The sequence below is a fragment of the Palaemon carinicauda genome, chromosome 23 (genome assembly GCF_036898095.1).
Source record: "Palaemon carinicauda isolate YSFRI2023 chromosome 23, ASM3689809v2, whole genome shotgun sequence".
Lineage (NCBI taxonomy): Eukaryota > Metazoa > Arthropoda > Malacostraca > Decapoda > Palaemonidae > Palaemon > Palaemon carinicauda.
In genome coordinates this window covers 67,618,609-67,625,489 of record NC_090747.1, presented here as the reverse complement: position 1 = coordinate 67,625,489, position 6,881 = coordinate 67,618,609, and positions in this window count along the sequence as shown.

The following is a 6,881-nucleotide window of genomic DNA, read 5'->3' as shown; positions in this document are numbered from 1 at the left end:
AATAATAATAATATCTGAAAGCTGGTTTAACCCGAAGGGGTCTTCAGCTTATATATGAAACATCGAAAAAATAATTAAACTTGCGCATTTAATTGCAAGGAGGCAAAACGATCATCCAAGAGCATTACAATAGAGTTTGTCCATCATATGTTTATATGTATATAAGAAATTATAGCATTTGTAACCAAACACAAACACAATGGTTAGGCATGAACTGATAAAGATTTGACATTATGATGCAAAACTTTTACATACATTTTGACAATCAAAAATTATAATACACAAGGTTAGGCTAAATGATCAATATTAGCTTTATAATTATAAACACTCTCTTCATTGGCCCAGTGTTTATCTAATTTTGGACTTAAAAGCATTAAAGGGAAAAACAACAAATTCTGGAAGCAGATTATTCAATGGAAATGTATGCCCACTCATGTTCTGCCTTTGTAAGTTTAAAAAGCATCTGAATTGCATGTGCCATAAGTTGAATGAATTCTGCATCTAGTATGGATCTAGGCCATCAATTAGATCGAGTTTCTGCTTGTAAAAACGCTTATCATCACCCGACAATTGTTTGACAAAGTCGCTCTCATTGTCCATATTCGCTGTAGCAGCCGCCATGGTTTCGCTTTGTATGTCCTCCAGCATGGCCGCCGGCGATTCCCAGTGACGTCATTGAAAGGACTCTATACGGATTGCCATGCCCACACACTTTCTTTCTGTTTTACATATAATTAGTGACGTGATAATACACAATGCCGTGCTGTTCTGCTTATGAGTGTGCCAATAGACCTGAGAAAGCATCTAAAATATCTAGGTTTCCAAGTTAGGAGCTAAGTGTGCTAACTGTCTTATGACCACTTATAATAAAGTGGGTAAAAGTGAATATGATACTATTTGCCCACCGATGGAAAAGACTATAACCGTAGAAGACCAATCTCCTTGGTTTGATGGAGAGACTTTGGTAAAAAAAGAGGGGAAAAAGACGGAAAGAAAGAAAGTGGAGTAGGTTAAAAACTGAAAGTACAGTACTTGGGTAGAATACAAAACTGCTGCGTGTCAATATAACTACCTACTGAGAAGGAAAAAAAGTGAATACTATAAGAGAAAGATCCTCGAAGCAGCAACAGACATAAATAAGTTATATCGTCTCCTGAATGGTATAATGGGAATTGTAAAAGAAAGGAAGCTACCTGATGGATACAGTGACCAGGAACTAGCAGATAATTTTCTATTATTCTTTAAAAACAAAATTGAAAACATAACAAGGTCATTTGTAAATTTTCAACATCAGATTAATGATACACCAGGCACACAGACAAAATTAATACGATTTAACAACGTAACACCAGATGACATCACCAGAATTATCAAGAGAGCAAAGAAAACAAATTGCGCGATCGATCCTATGCCAATATCTGAAGTAATTGGAGAAAGAGACTTTTCTAGTCTAGCCGAAATAATAATGAGAATAGCAAATACAAGCATTGATGAATGTAAGTTTCTTAAATCTGAGAAAATGGCTATAGTCACACCAGTCCTGAAAAATGCACTGGACTACCAGGAATTAAGCTCATATAGACCTATTTCAAATCTATCCTTTGTCTCAAAACTGCTTGAATATGTAATTCTTGAACAACTAGTCAGCCACTTAAAAGTAATAGAAGCTTTGCCTGACAACCAATCTGCTTACAGAAAACTACACTCTACGGAGACAGCCATCTGCTCTGCTGTAAATGATATGCTAGAAATGATGGATGAAAATAAATGTGGTATTTTAATACAGCTCGATCTCAGTGCTGCTTTTGATACAGTGGTGCATGAACTGCTACTAAATGATCTACGGTCCATCGGCGTTGAAAATCAAGCCTTCTAATACCTAAAAGACTACTTAGTTGGTAGAAATTAGTGTATACGAATTGGAAACTCTTTTCCATCATATGAACCCTTAAACAGAGGGGTATTCCAGGGGAGTGTACTTGGCCCAATCTTATTCTGCATCTATATTATTGGTCTATCGAAAATGCTACAAAGGCAGGGCGTGAAGTTTAAACTATTTGCAGATGACAATTTTACTTCTCCATAAATGATATAGATGACACTACTGAAACTCTTAACCTAATCCTCGATAGTGTTAGAGAATGGGTGACATTTATACAACTAAAATTAAATGAGAACAAAACTAAATTCATAGTGGTGGGCAAGAGAAACAGCGTGAGAAACTTAGGTGATATTCAAATGAACATAAATAACCACTCAGTGCCGATATCTAGTAAAGTTCGAGATCTAGGTGTATTTCTTGACTGTAACGTGTCTCAAGATGCCCAAATAAATAGTGCAATAAAAACTGCTGGTTATCATCTAAGAAATATTGCATTTATAAAAAAGTACCTGGACGAAAATTCTGTAAAGAAACTTGTGATGAACTGTGTTATTACCAAGATTGACAACAGCAACTCTATCTATTACAATTTACCAAAAGTGTGACTTAAGAAATTACAAAACATAATAAACAGAGGAGCAAGACTGATAAAAGGTGTCCCACCTAGAGAAAGGATCACCCCTATACTAATCGATTTACTCTGGCTGCCGATTAAAGCGAGAATTCAATTCAAAATATGTATAATAACCCACCAAGTTATCAAAACCGGGCGTCCAAAATACTTAGGAGAATTGCTAGATATTGCACAGCCAACAAATCGTGTCGACAGGAGAATAGTCTCAGATGGCTTCAGACTGTTGGAACCTAGATATATGTCTACCTTAGGCTCCAGTGCCTTTAAATATGCGGCCCCGAGACTATATAATAAGCTCCCATGAAACATTCGAATGATTGAAGACATTAAGGCTTTCAAGAGGAAACTGAAGAGAGTGATGATTTAACAGTAGCCTAAATGAACAATACATGATCTGAAACGATAAATACTCCGAATGAACAAGGTAAAACGACAGCTAGGTCCTGTAGAGAGTAGGGTTTCTCCTGTTGTATGGGACCGGAAAAGCAGCCATCAAAGTAAATAAAGTAAAGTAATCCTGCATCTCTCTTAATTTTATTAGGAATACTTTCCTTCAGATCTCTCTCTCTCTCTCTCTCTCTCTCTCTCTCTCTCTCTCTCTCTCTCTCTCTCAAGGCAACCTGCAAAGTATTTACATGAGTTGAACCTATATTCAAGGCAAATCAGAAGAATGGACTAAGGCAGAAAATTTAATGAAAGCCAAAACCAGAAAATGGGAGACTGAAAATGGATAGAATACTTAGAATGCAAACTGAGCTGGAAGGAAAAAAGTAAAAAGAACCAACATATGACAATACATTTGCATCAGTGTTGTATTTCAGATCAAGAACAAAGACATTGAGACTAAACATTTTAGACGGACACACAGGGCCGAGTTTAAACTGTATTTTTTTTAAACAGAATAAAATTCAATCCTTTTTTTATTCGGTCACGAATATAGCAACTACCGCAGTTTGGAAGAACTAAACAAAGTTACTTTTATCACCGATCCGCAGACGTCAGCGATGTTATTGATAAGACAAGAAGAAAGTAGAAAAGTTAACGGTGTGGTAAGAAAAGGAAGAAGTGAAACAGTCAAGGAATATAAATACTTAGGAGAATGGTAGCCTACTCACAAAAGGAAGACCAGGGGTTTGGCATAAGCCAAAGGGAAGTAAACATAGAATACATGATCCAAGAAGTTGGAAGTAGTAACAGAGTTTGAGATATGGCATTTATGGTGAGAACAAAGATATTATGAAACAGTACTGTTATCTACAATGTTTGCAATTATTCGGACAGGGTTACAATAAAGGAAAAATCAATGAAAGGGATAAAGCGTATACAGTATTCATTATTACTATTATTATTATTATTATTATTATTATTATTATTATTATTATAATTATTACCTACGCTACAGCCCTCGTTGGTAAAGCACCATGCTATAAGCCCAAGGGCTCCAAGAAGGAAAAATGGTCCAGTGAGGAAAGGAAATAAATAAGTTATATAAGAAGTAATGAACAGCTTAAATAAAATATTCTAAGAAAAGTAACAACATTAATACAGATATTTCATATATAACTATAAAAAGAGACTTATGTCAGCCTGTTCAATATAAAAACATAAGCTGCAAGTTTGAACTTTTGAAATTCTACCGATTCAACTATCCAATTAGGAAGATCATTCCGCAACTTAGTCACAGCTGGAATAAGACTGCTAGAATACTATGCAGTATTTATCCTCATAATGGAGAAGGCATGATTACTAGAATTAACTGCATGCCTAGTATTACAAACAGGATAGTACTGTCCGAGAAGACCTGAATGTAGAGGAGGGTCAGAATTATGAACAATCTTATGCAACATGCATAACGAACGGTTACCAGGGATTAATATCTAGATCAGGAATAAGAAATTTGATAGACCGTGAGTTCCTGTACAACAAATCAAGATGAAGATCAGCAGCTGAAGACCAGACAGGAGAACAATACTCGAAACAAGGTAGAATGAAAGAATTAAAACACTTCTTCAGAATAGATTGATCACCGAAAATCTTAAAAGACTTTTTTCAATAAGCAAATTTTTTGTGTACTTGAAAAAGAGACGGACCTAGTGTGTTTTTCAAAAGTAAATTTGCTGTCGAGGATCACACCTAAAATTTCAAAAGAGTCATGCAGATCATACTTTGAGTTTTGTTAGGAGTCTACTTCATGCCCCTGTAAGGATAAAGGAGAAATGCAGTGAGGAAGCCCCCCAAAAATCAATGAAGTAAAAAAGGAAAGTAAAGTAGATCAGATTGAAGGAAAGTAATTCAGAGAACAGACAACTCCATGAAGTTCAAGCAAAACTGATAGATAAGCATGTGATAAAAGAAACTGCCATAGAATATAAAAATAAGATAATACAAACAGTAGATGGAGTAAAAAGAAAAGAAAAGTGGAGTCAATGGAGCAGCATTCTAGGATTTCAAAAAATGATAGAGGGACATAAAACGTGTAGGACTACTATGACTGTCCACAGAAATAAAGATAGAGTAACAATGGGAAATGTTAAAATATTAGAAATAAGAACGTGAACTTTATCATTCAGATCTGTTTATGTTGGAAAAGGGTAATATTGAAGTGGAAAGACAAGCCGACAAAGTTAATGAATTGACATTCGGGAGGGTGATGGAAAAAATGTAAATTAGAAAAAGATAAAGTAATCAAGACAACTCAACAAGATGTAGATGCAATCATACTATCCCTGAAAATAAGAATACAAGAGACGGACAAGAAATAAGCAATAAAATTATAAAAAATACGGGCCATAACATGAAGAGCGAGAGGGAAATTATAAATGAAACAGAAGATAGAATAGACATACCAGATGAATGGGATTAACTAGAAATGTCATCAGTGGACAAGTCTAAACGGTACAGATTAGATATTAATATCAGAGGAGATTATGTTTTACGAACACAGTTAGTAAGATGTTTGAGATAGCCTACTAAGATTTTATGAAAATTACGGATAAATTAATGACAAGATTGGTAGGTTTCAGTATACTGGAATAGAGAGTAGATTAACAGCAGATCACTTTATCACACTGAATGCTGTTACAGTTTCTAATAATCACTCAGGAACCTCAACATAAACAGTATTTGGTTTAGGGAGGCAGTAAGATATTTTTAATAAATTATGTCTGAAAGACTGCCCCAAAGAATTATATAAGATGGTAACCATAAATGATGCCAACATGATATATAAATGAAATTATAAAGCAAAAGCGATAATCCAAATATACAGAGGATACTAGGACAGAAGGTAATTTGTGGCGCAAAATTATGTTCAATTGCCACAAATAAAGTCAATGCTAAAAGTGAGAAGACGATAATCCTGATTAGAAACATCAGAATAGAGGTCATGATACATGTAGATGATCTAATGTTCCATAATAATAATAGATAAAAAAGTAGAAAAAGCCATAAGCATAAGCAATTGTCGCAGTTTGGAAGAACTAAAGAAATTTACTTTTAGCACCAATCCACAGAAGTCAGCGGTGTTAGTAGTAAGACACAAAAAGAAGATAGAATGGTTAACAGAGTGGCTGTTATGTGTAGGTTAAACTTATCTATGTTTGAAAAAATTTTTGTTTTGAAATATTAAATATTAATGTTAGGAAAAAACGGGGTAATGATTTGAAAATCAAAGGTATTGTTGTATTTAAGAACTTCTGGTGATTTCTCGAAATTTGTCGACGTCTCCAGCATCACTGAATACATTTTTGGAGACATTTCTGTGAGACCTGTTGTGACACTGCTTGCTTACTTCCATTTTTATAATGCTACTGACTTCTCAAAGAAAACAAAGATATTTTGGAAGATAAGGTTTCATCGAAAACTGTTACGTGATAAATTTGTGTAAATTATTATAAATGAACTGTGAGTATCTTATGAATCTTGTGAATTATTGTAAATATTATCATTAATCTTAAATAGAGTAACTTTCTATGTGTTTGTTGGCTATCATTTTATTTTTCTGTTATTGTTTTACTATTTTCTATGCTAAATTAATGATTAAGAAAATAAAACATTAAACTAGATTTTACATAATATACATTTGATATAGCTGATCGTAAAAGGGGTTAGAAAAGAGAGGATAGAAACAGTTAAGGAATATGCATACTTAGCAGGATGGTACTCAGAAAAGGGGAAACCATAGTCTCAGCATAAGCAAAAGGAAAGCAAAAATAGAATATATGATCCAAGAAGTTAGGAAGTATGGAGACAATAACAGAGTAGGAGTTTTGGCATTGGTGGTAAGAATGAAAATATGTGAAACAGTAGTGGAACCTACAATGTTTAACAATATAGAGACATAGGGAGTAATAAAGGAAAAATAAA